The sequence below is a fragment of the Dicentrarchus labrax genome, unplaced genomic scaffold (genome assembly GCF_905237075.1).
Source record: "Dicentrarchus labrax unplaced genomic scaffold, dlabrax2021, whole genome shotgun sequence".
Taxonomy (NCBI): domain Eukaryota; kingdom Metazoa; phylum Chordata; class Actinopteri; family Moronidae; genus Dicentrarchus; species Dicentrarchus labrax.
The window spans coordinates 6009804-6025032 of NW_026136720.1; the positions used below are offsets into that span (position 1 = coordinate 6009804).

Below are 15229 nucleotides of genomic sequence, written 5' to 3' on the forward strand. Positions count from 1 at the left end.
CAATCAAAGCAGCAATTAAGAATGAAGACCAGGTTACTCGAGGTCCTGCCGGCATTCTTCTGCAGCGACATGACCTAAAACAACCTCTTATCTATCTAGGCATGAGTCTGCCGGACACAGGAAGGGCACTGAACCCACACAAAGGCCACACAGGAAACTCGCAGGGCAAGTGTGCAGATATGTCTGTGTGGCACAAATAACTCCAGACAGACTCCAGACACAGGATATAGCTCGTTCATCCTAAAACACTATGAAACAAAACACAATCTTTGAAACAGTGTTCAAAAAGAAGCCGGTACCGAGCAGTTTATCTACTGTACGTGCCCTCTGTTTATTCTATAGGTTACTGCGTAAATACTGAGTGAGAGTCGACTTCTGCTGTCGTTTTACCTGCTATGACTTGCAGCAGTGCAACGTTATAGTGTTCTGCCTTTTCAACCCCAGGGGGACGAGACCATTCGTGTTGTTTGCCGTCTGTGGCTCAGCTGTCATGACTGGAATGTCTTAACTGTATTGAGGAGCGCAGGCAGCCTTTAAAGGTCAGCGTTACTCAGCATTAACGCAACTGTATAAAAGAAACAGAGAAAAAGAGGACGAAAGAAATGCAAAGCGCTATGACAAAAGTGATAATGACGACTGAAAATAACCTCCTTGTTTGACGCAGTCTATTTGCTGAGTAATACGTTCTCAGGCGAGCGGTGCCTCTGGTTTGCATTCTCCTTGGGGCAACGATGCAGAAACTTACTTTTCTTGTTAAGAGCTTCACAATGTCTCACCAAACAGGATAACTCTCACTCAACACGAAGAAAGACTATCCCAAGAATTAGCGTAGTTTGGAAAAGAAACAACATTGAATGAATATATATTGTATATGAATACAGCCAGGAGACTGTTGGCTAAGCTTAGCACAGACTAGAAACAAGAGAGAGAGAGTGGGTAGGAGGTGGGAAGACCCTGTCCAAAAGTAATAAAATCTGCCGGTCAGTACCTCTAAAGCTCACTAATAATATGTTATTATCTCAGTTTTTATACAGATTAAACAAACAACATATAGCAAGCTAATTAGTGAGTTTTCGAGATGCTGGTAGGTAGGTTTTGTTACCTTTGGACAGAGCCGGTTCAGCCGTTTCCCTCAGTTTTCAGTCTTTACACGAAACTAGGCTAAGCCAAGATAAGCTTCATATTTACCATACAGACATATGAGTCAATCTTCTCAACTAACGCTTTGCAAGAAATGTGGATTAGTGTGTTTCCTAAAATGTCAACCTACTCCTTTAAGGTTATATAATATGTTTGTGGAAAAAAAGCTCATCTGTTAAGCCAATGTCAAGACGTTCATCAATACATTTTCATTTGCAGTACGGATTATTTTAAAGACATCATAGTCTCACTCATCGAGAAACACATCGTCAGTAATTGTGACGTTAAACATTTGTGTTTGGGACCTACTCTTTTGCTCTTAGGGGCAGAGTCCCCGCTCAGGTGAAGAAAGGACTCAGTGAAATCCCGAGGAACACACATGAATATTTATACTGTCAGCCACTTTCTCTGTCACAGGTTGAGCTTTGTACTACACTGTCCAGGATGTTGAGCTAGTTCATGAAAACCAATGTAGTCCCAGTCCCAGGGGCAACACATGATGAAAGGGAGGCAGGTACAGAGGTCAGCTGGCCTCCTTTATACACTCTGCCAACTCCTAACTGCAGTGAAAACAGCAGGCTCTGGGTCTGGCTCGGCCTCAGTCAGCCAGGATCAGGCCTGAACGGTGAAGTGCCAGCACAGATGGAAAAGGCCTATTCCAACTTCCAACCATCACTTCCTCTATGAGTGAGCGTGCATGGCTTGACTGTCACCTCAAAAAATGATTGCAAAAAAAACACAAGCTGTGAGGTCCATCTGAACCGACAGAAGTTGTGGTCTGCGGTTATCTATCTGCACACACACACACTACACATCTGTACTCGATAAATCATCCGTGACAGACCCCCACTCGTAGTATCGTTTTAGTAGCTTATATGCAAAATACTGCCAAGCACTAGACCCTTTGTATGACATACAGTCAAATATCCAAACAGGCATCCTCTGATCGATTGGATGTCATAGGAAACAGCCAACGTTCATTACAAATGACTCAGTCGATGGTCCTTAATTCGCTTGTCAATAATAATGACCGGGGGATCGAAAACGGGGGAAGGCAAATACATAAACATCGCTCAGATAGTTAGCAGGCATCTGAAGCCTGTTCCTGTTTATCTACACAAGGAATCAGGATGCTGCGGTTGACTGCAGAGCAGACTGAGAGATTCAGTCAGGCTTACAGTTTATTTTGCGTGTAGAGAGTGCTGGGGGGCCTGTGATAGCATGCTGTGAATAAACAGAGATAAAAGTCAGTTTTGAGGTTATTTTCTACACAGAAAGGGTCCACTGTAGTGTTAGAACAATCCATGAGCATTAAGGTGCAACAAGTGTAGCATCTGATGAATTAGTAAGGCGACTACAATGATGTCTTTTAGTTGGTAATGTTTGTCTATGTGTATCTCTCTGTCTTTAATTGGTGTGAAATCAGCTGATACATTAAAATCCAATCACCCCAAAAAGCCTCACAGGAGCATCTTAAAATAAAACAAAAGTCTGCAACGTCTGCTCTGCATTCTTTCCCTCTGCTCTTTGACCCTACTGATGGTTTTCAACTTCATGACCGAAGACAAGCAAAGAGATCGCAATTCATCAGCACTGAGTTATGAGGCGAAGATGAGGAAAGCAGGTCATCGCAAACTCCTCCTTTAAATGAAACCACAGTTAAAAAGAAGACACATCAAACAGAGCAGGAACTTTGGAGGATGGGTCAGATGCGCAATAATTCATCTAATGGTGAAGTCAAATCTTTTTTGCGAGAACTACCTTCAGTCTCTTGCTACGCTGCTCTCCCCATTCATAGCAGACACAAAAGTGATTCCCTCTGTGGGCTTTTCCTTTTCCTGTAAAGACACAGAGTTTATGGCGTCACGTAAAGAGCCAAGCACGGGAGATGAGAATATAATATAACCTTTATGACACACATCTGAGAAAGCTAGCAGTAAACATCTAACGCACTTTGAGGTCTTTGAAGGAAACGAGGGTGCAACTACCGACTGACATGCTGTGTCACAGTATGTTTGCGTGAGATGTCAAAAGATGGTGCAGCTCAGGCAGGTCCGCTGTGACGTGCTACACCTTGACCCAGCTTAATGACAACAATAAACCTGGCCTATAATTTGAATAATAGCAGCCAGCCCATAGGTTGCACCGTGGGTTTCAGAGAGAGGCAGAGTGGTGCCGGAGAGATCAAACACAAGACGGATTATCACACGGACATTATCAGAGCTACAGTAGATTATTAGATTACCAGAGTAGCAACGTGACATTAATAGCATCAAGTAATGGGAGAAATGTTTATGAAATATATGACTATTTACTATTTTCTTCTCCTAAAGTAAAATTCCAGCAAAGCTTTTTTAAGTGGATCATACAAAGAAGACAAATCAAAATCAGCTCTGGTTCAGTGCACGCGCCAAATCTCCTGACATCTGGATGAGCTGCAGGAGTTCACACGTTCACAGAATTCACACAAGAATTACACACATGCATGCAAAGCCTTACACACACACAGCAACCCACCCCCCCCCCCAACAACACACACACACACACACACACACACACACACACACACACACACACACACACACACACACACACACACACACACACACACACACACACACACACACACGCCTTTGCTTTTTACTGGTTGTGTTACATCATACTCAAATCTAAAAATAGATCCAGAGATTAGGCCACTAGGCTACATGTTTGACAGCATTGCTTTTAGGTCCTATAAACACTCTTACTACCAGTAGTGATAAATACCAGACTATAAATAAGAACTTAAGAAATAATAACGTAGTGGCTTGCATGTTTTGCTTTTGTTGTTTTTTTGGATAGTTTGGTCACAGTGAGAAAAACAATCTGGGATCCCACATTGTGCCATGTTTTTATTTCGCCTGCATCCAATTTAATTTCCATTCCACGATCAAAGTCAGACTTTTAAAAAAAAATACATAAAAAGGAACAGAGAATAGACAATAATATGGTGTCATTTTCTCTGTCAATATAACAGAGCAGAGAATACCAAGGATAATCTGTGTTTGGTGTAGTGCTACTCTTACTACAAAAAAAAAAAAAAAAATCAGAAGCTTTGAGGTAAACAAGTTGGAATGAAAGCATGGGATGACTGCAAGCTTGTGTCTGTGTCAGTGTGTATCCTGAAATAGCATTTTGTCTTCGTCAGTCTCCAGCTCAGGGATGACTGATGCTCAGAGGACACCCTGGAGATGAAAGTAATATCCCGTCTCCTCCTCTCATCCATCAGGAGACTTGGCAGGGAGCAGCAGAGAGTGCAGGATGCAATGTGATATCGTTACAATAACGGATTTACAAGCAGAACATTTAGTCCATCGAACATGAAGCAGACCACACCCGATTCGCCAGTTCGAAAAAACCTGTAATAATGGCTGGATTCCACTGTTTCTTCCTGTTTGCCGTAAAACAACTGCGGTTTTGGTCTTTGTTCTTGACAGTTAATGATCACCTTAACATCTCTCTTGTACTCATTATGACAGTCACTGGAGATGTCTTTATTACAGTTTGACTATTACGGTAATTACAGAGAAATGCAGCAGCAGGTGTGGTCTATTTAGGGGCTGCCTGCAGCCTGTAAATAGACCCCACCGACAACCAAAGTGGAGCAGCTAACTCTTAGTTTTCCATTATTTGTTGGTCGTCGTGCACGCAACATTTAAGCTAGCAATTAGGAAAAAGTTCACAGAAAAATGCTAGGCTAATTTTTACATTTTAGGAAATGTGCTTATTAGCTTTCGTGCCAGGAGCTGGATTCAACTTTTCTGTACATGTTAAACCAACAAGATATGACTTGTTAATTAGTGAGCTTTAGAGTTGGTGGTAAAAAATAAAATAAAATAAAAAAAATTTTATGTTCAAATAGAGCCAGGCTAGCTGTTTCCCCCTGCGTTCAGTCTGTATGCTAAGATGAGCTAGGTTAAGCTAGCTAAGCTAACTGTTTCCTGGCTGTATTTAACATGCAGTGATGAGTTTTCCTTTAAAAAAAACCCAATAAAAATCTAACAAATCAAACTAAACAACCTCAAGCAATTAGTCATTTAGTTTCTAGGAATGTATGTACAACTATTTTGACAAACAATCCATCATTTCAGTCATGTATTAAGCAAAAGTTCTCAGATGTCATTCATTTCATGTTCTTGGGTTTTGTTTGTTGGACAAAAAAAGCAATTTAAAAGATGTCAATTTGCCTGTTGGACTAAACTAAAAATAAACTAAACAGATGAATCTATAATAAAAAGAATCATTAGTCGCAGCCTTAGTCCTCTTGTACTCAAACAGCTTAACGTCTAAAAAGAAAAATCTAAATATGAGTTCACTCTAAACACTACAGCTGTTGTTCTATTGTATGAACCATATACGTACAGTAATTACAAAGCCCCACAGTGATTTGGTAGTAACACATTGATGTCTTGGGAGCGTGTGCGTCTGCACTGTGCACAGCTGTGCACAACAATTATGGTGCAAGGAAGATGCAGGAAAACAAGTCCATTCACAAAATTGGGCTGTTTTCCCACGTACTTAAAAGCATCAGACTGTAATTTCTTCAAGCGGATTCTTTTATTCATATTTCAAAAGGACTGAAGCTTTGTGTGAGTGATGCTCATCATTATTGTGTCTGCCTGTAAACTGTGGCGGTAAACAAAAGAAGGGAATTCAGAGCCTCAGGTCAAACTCTGCGAGCTAAGTCTGAGAGGTATTATCCAGAGTCGAGTCTATAAACAGGAGTGTAGAAAGCATGTTTGTCTAAACCAGAAGATCAAAAACTGGTAGAAACATAATTACCTGAAATGACAGTAATAATGCCTTGTCACTCCGTCACTGTGCGTCAACTGAATGATAATACACATGAAGCTTAAGTCAACAAGGTGAATGAATAGCCGTGTTCCACTCTTTGATATGCGATACTGTCCAGATATTTTCATTAAGTTCCCTATACAAACCACTGTGCTCAGTTCTGCCACTCATACACACCCAGGATCAGCCTACTGGAGTGGAGTTGCGTCTATTCACATCAGGAGACAAAAGCCTCAGAGCTTACAGGGTACACAAACATTTGTTGACTGAAACTCAACTTGCTTCTGGCAGAGGCCGTCTCCAAACCATCTGGCTTTTGAATCACTTCTGCTTCTGACAGTCGGCCCGCACTGTGCAGCTGAGCACTTCATGTTAGCTCCCACAACTGATACACATTTTCACCAACTCCAGTAATAGATCAGCCTCTGAAGCCAATAAACATATGAATTCCATGTTGTCCTCTCTTAAACACTAAACAGACTGACACATTAATACTCAACAATGGGGGGGGGAGACAGTCAAATTCATCACGTCTGTGGCGGCCTGGATCTCTGAGATTTAAAGTACAACATGTGCATGCGGCATCCTCTGTGTCATCTTCTCCCTGCTTCCTGTCAGACCACCGTAAGCTTCCAGGAAAGCATGAATGACCCTTCATTGCTTCATGCAGTTGAGGAAATTCAAAAATGCCAAATTCTTTCCGACAAGAAAAGTACATCCTTCAAAAGGCAAGAATCTTCCGGGTATCTGTGAAAAAATTGTTAATCTGGAGCTCTAAGTGCTTTAACCAAACATTTAAAACAAGCTTTCGCTCCCTACCTTTTTACAAAGGATAAGCTAGAATAGAACAGCTAAGAAGCCTTGACCTGCTCTACTTGACCTCCTTAAATGATGTAATCTAGAAGGCTAAAGTGATTGTAGGTAAGAGGTAGTATATTCTGAGATTAATACTGATTCCAGTCTGCTCAGTTGCGCTGACAAGGCAACCCCTTAATTCTGCCCAAAAAAGAGAGGGCTTAACTGAATGTGAGCCACATCACAATCCTGAATCTACTGGCCCCATTCCAACCATGACGGGGGATTTCTAATGGATTGGCTTCAAAGTGCAAAATAGCACAGCCGGTGAAAAAATGAACTTAAACTCTCTCTGAGACGACTCAGGGAAATATTTACTGACGACAAAGGGCCTTTCTTATGAAATCCATATTAGTAACGGCTTTGGGGGAGTCTGAGCCTGTGCCCAGACTGCTTGCTTATGGGTGTCAAACATGGTCGTTTCAGAGCTGCCTGCCAGCACTTGCTGCAGCTATTTGATTTAGGAAAGCTCTCAAATCCCAACTTGAATGGCACTTCTCCCACCTTCATGCCTTTCATAACAAGAGCAGAACAGGCACCACAGCTATGCGGCCATAAACGCAGTGAACCACAAGAGGGATGGAGGCTTAATGCAAAGCGCAGCTATCAATAGCACTGCTCATAAAAAATCTTCATGGATTTTAACATTCGGTTATCTCTGTTGTTGATTTGCATATCTCACACCAGAGTGCGTATTGAGACGGTGGGATGTATCTGGTTACTCATATACTCAGATCCATGCTTCCAAGCTAACTAGGAAGTGTAATCTGAGAGTGGTAGGCAAACACAGTCAACACAGACCGGTCTCTAAGGTTTATTCATGACCGTTGTGGAATGGAGGTATGCAGGAGAGACTGGCCACAGGGTTTACGTAACAGAGGAGACATCAAATAGAAAATGAAAATCTAAATACTAAAAAACTGGATAGAAATTAGACTTATATCACGTCCAACAATATCCAACACGTCAATCAGAGTGGTTCTATTTTTTTCCCCTGGCAAACCAAACAACTCAAATAGATTCTTTTGTCTCTCTGTGTGTTCAGATATGAAGGGTGATGGACAGGAATATAAACATCTGGGCCGGGACAGAAAAACTAACCTTCGAGGCCTCATAACTAGATCACACATTTAATATACAAAGGCTAACCCACGGTATGTTTCTTATTCTGGCAGGCCATGGGAAACTGCAGTACAGCTATGTAGCTCTCCTCTCTTCTCCATATTAATTACAAAGCTAACAGTTAAATAGGCTCAGCAAACAGCCAGAATTCCAGTCTGTGTGGATGGCTGCTGAATGTAACAACCCCGGCAGGCTGGAAATTGCCGAAAAAGGAATGACACATCAACTGATGTTCCCGCTACTGACGTGTGATTTCTTGCCAAGGTTGACTGGACTGAGAGAACTGAGAATAGTTGTTAAAATAGTGGAGATTTCTCCTCTGACATTTGTCAGAAGAAGAAAATTTGAAATCTCGATTCTGTCAGAGGAGAAATATCACAGATCTCAGTGAGCTTAAATCACTTTTATTTTGTTTAGAAATTGATTATTAGGTGTTACCGGGATGTCAACAAAACAGAAATAGCAGAAAAGGCTGCTACTTTCTGAAACGTTAATCCAAATAAGCAAGGGAAGAGCCAAACAACACTACATTTCAGTGAGCAAAACACATGAAAAACACCAAAACAGCAATGTCCCAGACGTTGTCTGCTATGTTATTCTTTCCAGATTTATGAACATCAGTGCCTCATTTGAAATAATTTTATAATATTGTCTGACAAGATCAAAGAAGCCAACGGCTGCCTTGTGAAGCCTTGATGGGACACGCAACAGCGTCACACAGCCAGCACAAGCCGTAATCCTGTCATATCCACACTCGCTTTCTCTAATCTCAGTGCGTGGGCGCGGCTGTGAGCAGTTCAGATGGTAAACAAGTCGCGGGATGTGTGGCGATTGCAAGATGAGGGAATCAGCAGCATGAGCTAGCGAAAGTCCCCCTCCCCAATAAGACCGACTGACCAACACCCCTACTTGCAGATGCCTTGACCTTTCTGCTGGGCTCAAACAGCCACAGATTTGGACTGGTGGCAGCCTGTCAGAGTGCAGTAAAGCAGCTGAAGGCAAGGTTACATTCTCACTGAATCAACTACTAGACTGAAGACCTGGATACCTAATAGGTTGACTGTAAACTGAGGACTGTGGAGAGCAGGTATACAAATGTCAGCTGGGCCAGGACCTACCCTCCTTGGTATGAGGTTTAGTAAGTAAGTGCATACTGCTAAAACTCATTATACCGTGTTGGCTTTCACTCAGGTGGAAACAGAAATCTCTTGTTTGCACTGTTACATTACTGCTGCATTTAACTAATGCTGCATTCACATGGATTTAGCCAGACGGTAGACGGCAGACGGACAACACCTTCTGGACGGCGCGTGAAAAACAAACAAACAGTCCAAAGGAATGACAGGACGGCAAAACGAAGCACACACGAGGATATGTTGCTATGGTGTGTAGTATGTGTCCTACTGTTATAAAGAATGGGATAAATAATATCACTTAATTTTAGCATCCTGCTCTCATCCAATAAAATCATATCCTGTTTGCCTGAATCCATATTAATGCAGTATAACTCAAATTCACTCGATTCACTAGTTGCATAACTAAGCAATGCTTTATTAGGTTGCAAAAAAGCTTACATTTTTCTTAAACATAAAGTAAGCCACACTTGTATTTTTAGCTGTGAGCTATAAAGCTCATTTCAAAGTCAAACCCATCAAGAAAATATGCCCCAAAGTGAAGTGGTCAAATAAAGTCTACACTGCCACACACACACACACACACACACACACACACACACACACACACACACACATCAAACAGACATAAGTGTGTGAATATGCAAGAGTGGCTTTCTTCCCAGCCTCACATTGCTCAATCTTTTCATTTCCCTCATGCCAGTTCCACTAAATAGCTCAGCACACCCAGGACCAGAGGAAGGTCGGCCTTCCTGTGTGAACTGTTCAGAGCTGCACGCTAATCCAGTAGGAAGGTAACTGAACACCCACACACAGCCATGGAGCATGCTGATAGCTTTACAGAAGAAAGCATGAAAACAGATTCCTCCCAAATTACACTTTAATCCCTGTCACATATTACAAGATGCAGGCGGCAGCCGAATGGAGTGTTTGACAGGTGCAGTACAGATCGCATTCGAAACACTGGATGAAAACTTTAGGTACGTGGTTATAAGTCATATTTAAAATAAATAAAGAGAAATGACTGGTGGTGTGGTGGAGTGGTAACTGGAGAGGAGGATGAAGCCGATGAATTAATTCCAATTTTGTGAGAAGTCACACTGGGAAGTCACAAGACCTAATAAATGGCTGTGGGAACTTCAGAGTATGGAACGGAGAGAGATACAAAGTCGAGGCTAACTGATGAAATCAGGGCTACATTTCTTTTCAACAAAACATTTAAAAGATAACCCAAAACATTTTCGAAATGACTTACTTATTCACTTCAAAGATTTTGCAGGCACGTTCCTACCTTGCCTCTATTTCTAGCTATTGGCCGTGACAACATACAGATCACTAAATAACATTTTTGTGTCACTTTGTAGGTATTGATTGCCTGTTTGAAACCACGTTAATGATATTGCAAAAACAACCTAGAAAACAGGCTTAAGTAAAGGCCTCCCGAAAGTTACCAAAGTTTAAGAAAAGGTATTTTAAAAAGGAATAGTTCAACAGAAATACAACAACGGCAATATATGATTTCAGGGGAAGTTGTCTCACGAGAACCCTGAAGACAAACACCTCGTCGGGTTTGGTTCCATCCTGCCTTTACAGATGCCTGCTGTTGTTGTCTGTTTTTTTTTCTGGCTATGCAAAGGTTAAACCACCTCAGTACAATATAATGTGTAAATAAATTAGCTCCAGGGGTTCTGGTAGGTGTATTTTTGTACAGAGACAGGCTAGCTGTTTCCCAGTCTTCTCACCTCACTCTCAGAGAGAAAACACATTTGCTCATTGTCCAAAATACTGAACTATTACTTTAAATACGATAGCGATCCACAACTCTCGGTTCAGCTCGTGTTTGGGAAAGTAGTTCAGACATCTGCCGAAGCGTTCCTGACGCAGGTGTGAGCTAAGCATCTTTTCTATAAGTATACACTGCAGTTAAGCAGGTATGGGCCTCGTGGGGGCATAAACACAATCCCTACAATTAGCTTTCCATACTGACATCACAGTGAACTTTCTGCCCGTCATAGCAACCATCGCTTAGGCAATTGTGAGGAACACCCCTGAACGTGCATGCTTGAATGAGAATTACAGGTTGTCACAGACAAAGGGGTAAAAGCTGTGGTCGATGCTGGCACAGACAGATCTCCAGTCCCACTCTGACGGGAAAAAAAGACCAGGAAAGACTGGGCCTGTGTAGGTTTCTTCTGGGAAAGAACATTTAGTGGGCTTGTTTCTCCATCAGGGCTGCCAGAGAAGAATTCATCTCTTGTCCAGATAGGCAGATAACAAGGCCCCGCGGCTCCTCCACACAGAACCAGAGAGTGAATGTGAAATATGATGTGGTCTCCAGAGGGATGAACGGTTTACTGGAGTGAAAGGGCCTGACTTGCAGAGGGAAGGTTAACGGCTATAGGCTGAACAGATGCTTCCTGAAGGCAAGCTGTTGTTTAGGCTTCACAATATAAAGACGTGTCAGACCGAAGACCTGATTAGTTACAGTAAGGCCTATATCTATCAAACTACTCCAGCCTGATATATGGTAACACTGTGAGTGTAAGAACTCTCTTGTCTTTTGGAGTACAGAGCCATAGTTTATTCATCATGTGCATCCCAGAGATCAGACTTCAACGGTAAGGTGATGGTGAACTGTGCTCACTAACTTCCAAATACCAGCTTAGGTAGCAGAGACAGGCGAAGCATCTGTTCCTCGATCACCGTCGCCAAGTATTAAAACCGAAAAGTTATTTTAAACGATATTGAGGCTGAAATAAATTCTGCAATGCTGTGTGATAGTCTGCGGAATTAGCACTGAATGTCTCCAACTGTGTGATATCAAGTACAATATTAACAAACTTCTGAAAAGAATGCAAGCTGCAACGCAGAGGACTGAAAAAAAAAAGCTGACCTCCATCTGATTCAGCACCCGCTAACCATGACTGTCAGCAGCTAAATGCCTGCCTAATAAGATGGGCATGATCAACAGGTTGCAATATAGGGAGTTCCATTTAACCATTAACCTACCATAATTTGATTCACTGGGACTTTGATGGGAATGATTGGAGACATGACAGAGAACACGTACGGGACGCCATTCATGAGTCACCTTGCATCACAGCCTATGAGCTTCTACAGCACTGTTTTACAACCACACAAGGTAAACAGTTAGATATTGCTGAGCTTGAAACAACTGTATGATGGGGGGGGGGGAATAAGATCTGCTATAGTGTTCAAGGGTCAGCAGCAGACGGGTGAAATGTAAATAGTCTCATTGGCCTCGCCTCAGGAATGCATTTGTCATACTGGCCTACTTCTGACCTGCAAGGTAAGAAACAGCCAAGACGTTAAATCTTTAATCCAGAGCTGTGAGAAATCACCAAAGCAAATGGACTGGGGCCATACTTAGTAATCATACACACAGCTTCAACCAGCGACTTTGCGGTCAGTCCTCCAAATCCCATCAGCGTTATGCGTTATGTGATGTTTTCTACATTACAAAAATGTACTGGCAGTCAGGAAGGAGAATGGCGGCAGATACCAATTCATCAACAATCTCACAACTGTCCTCACAGCTCAGATCTTTAGGAAAAGAGATGGGAATTACATCTCAACATCGGTCTTGAATTTATACTTTTGAGCTTTCAGATTTTATTCTGAAACATTATCACCTTAATGGCATCTTAATGGCTTCTTCCCAATGTTTGCTTTTGTAATGTCTGTCTGACTCAACACTCAGGAATACATCAATGACCTCATTCAATAAAGGACACAGTTGAAGGGGGAACATAGCAATTGCCCTTCGAATACACTGATTTCCTTACAGTGGATGCTTGCTGCAGAACATCACCCTCAAACAGTTAAGGACATGCCATTAGCATCTATCTAGTTACAGACATCTCTCCTTTTAAGGACTTACTGCAGACTAGACCTGCTACAATATGCATGCTGGTCTGACAGCGACGGGGGGGCCTGCGAGCTTCGGATGACTCAACCGCAGCAACAGACCTCTGGGCAAAACCTGACAGTTGGGATACATCCAGCCACTCATGACACAGCAGGCGCTGCCTTCAGAGGACTTCCTTCCTTCTTTTCTTTCATCTAGCAGTTTTCAAATCCACGGTACCTTGTAGGGTCGTGGGGGGTCAGAGCCAGACAGGAACTCACTCTCTCCCTCTGAGAGACAATCAGCGTTGGGTCAGAGTGACTCTGCTCCACTTTTCCCTCTACACATCCACGCTACCTTCCACGGATGCAGCAGATGGCACGGTGTATTGACAAAGCATGCTCTAACGTCAAATCTGCCTTGTTAGTTTGCACGCGAGTCAACTTTATCACAAGGAAACAGTATTTTCATGGTGTTAAATGGTTTATGGTGTTGGCCCCCGTAACATGACTTGTCACTAAACAGGATAAAGGGGTGGGACGTAACACAGGAGAGTGTTTGACTAACATGGAACAATACAGACAGTAACCAGACTGATTGAATCAATTACAGCATCCAGAACAGCATCTATGTTCATTCTTAACAGGGAAAAAAGCACACTGCCCAACTAGGAGTGAACAAGATGGACATCTCTAAGTCAGACACTGAGATGGGGATGTCCTTTTTTTGCTAATCTACTGACTTTAATACTTCACTGGATTGACATAAAGCTCCTGTAAATCCAATATTGTCTTAAAGCTGTTTTTCTTATTGATTTGCAATATTGCCCACAACTGTCTAATAATGCCTAGAGATATTAAAAGGGATGGTTACCTCAATATAAACAGCATAGCAAAATGATGGACAAACAAATTTCCATCATCTCAGGACATTTATTGTCATATCACCAACCCTATGCTATGCTAGTATGATGTGATCAGTTCACATTCAAAAATGACATTTCAAATTGTGATTGCAGAGGTGAAGTGGGATTTTTTTAATATCATTTTTGTTTTGCCTCTAGTGTTCATTCCATTGGCAGCGAAGGTCATAAAAAGTACGTATCATATAGAGATTTTGGAGCTAAGCTAAAAATGATAAAGGACTCAACACAAAACTGCAAGTGTCAGACTGACACACAAACTGTCTCTCCTTCTAAAGTTAACAACCACAACTAGTGTTGCACGGGGACGCTGCACAGTACAGGTTAAACAAGTCGGACCCAACTCTTCTCCAGAAAGCCAGACTGCAGCCTTCTCCAGGTCTTTCTTGAGCTGAGTCAGCCACCGAGCAAACATCCTCCTCCCTCTCCGCTGCACATCCTGATCTCGCAAGAGCGAAACTGGGAGATATGATAACACATCCAGCTTAACAGAAGTCACATCCCAACTGGTCTGTCTGTCTGTCTGTCTGCCTGTCTGCCACGCCCTGTGAACTCAGAGTTGCTACAAGGAGGAGGATGAAATGCAACAAAGGTCAATATCACTGATCAATAGAACAAATTCTCCATCAGTCCACTGAGACAGGATAAGAGTCTTTGTCCGGGGCAAATGTCTGTCAGGTCAGGATCTTACCGCTCTATTTAGCCGCAGTTGCAGTGTTTTGATGTATGGTCCAATCCGGGTCAGCTGGAGCAATGTGGTATTGTTATTGTTGTTAAGGTCAGTGTGCAATCAGTCAGCAAGACCAACAGCAAATAAAAAGGCATTCATCAGTAAGAGCCGAGGAGAATTTCAGCGACTTGGGAATCACAACAAACGTGTGGACAAATAAATGTGGTTCTGTGCATCAAAACAGCACTGAACATGAACATTATGCGTGATTCGGTTAGATGGGGGAATGAAAACAAGCTGCTGCATTAAAAACACATGCAGTTTCGCCTCTTCAGTGAACGCACCGGGGGAGGAAAAGACATTCACAGAATAAACTGTCAAGGTCACATTATCCAGGTGTCCAGGTCAACTGGACAATTTGCTACAGATACAAACCTATACTCTCCAGTGGCTTCTAATACAGTAATCAAATGGCTTGTGCTGTTCTATACTACTGAGCAACTAGCATTTGTAATTGTAAAATACAAAAAAAAATGCTTTTGCTAAACTAATGTTTAAGGTTGCAGAAATGTTCCATAGGAAGAGAAAACACTACCATAACAACAGGTATTCTCTCCTGAGGGTCAATTCTAGCACATGCAATTAACATGATTGTTTCCAGTTGAGTTGTGACTGTGTTATTACAA

At 42.2% G+C, this 15229-nt stretch overlaps 1 protein-coding gene across 15 annotated transcripts in view; it reads right to left on the minus strand.

Moving 5' to 3' along the window:
* mical3a (microtubule associated monooxygenase, calponin and LIM domain containing 3a) overlaps window positions 1–15229 on the minus strand; it is an 84532-nt gene that overhangs the window by 46720 nt on the left and 22583 nt on the right. The gene's annotated exons all lie outside the window — the stretch shown is intronic.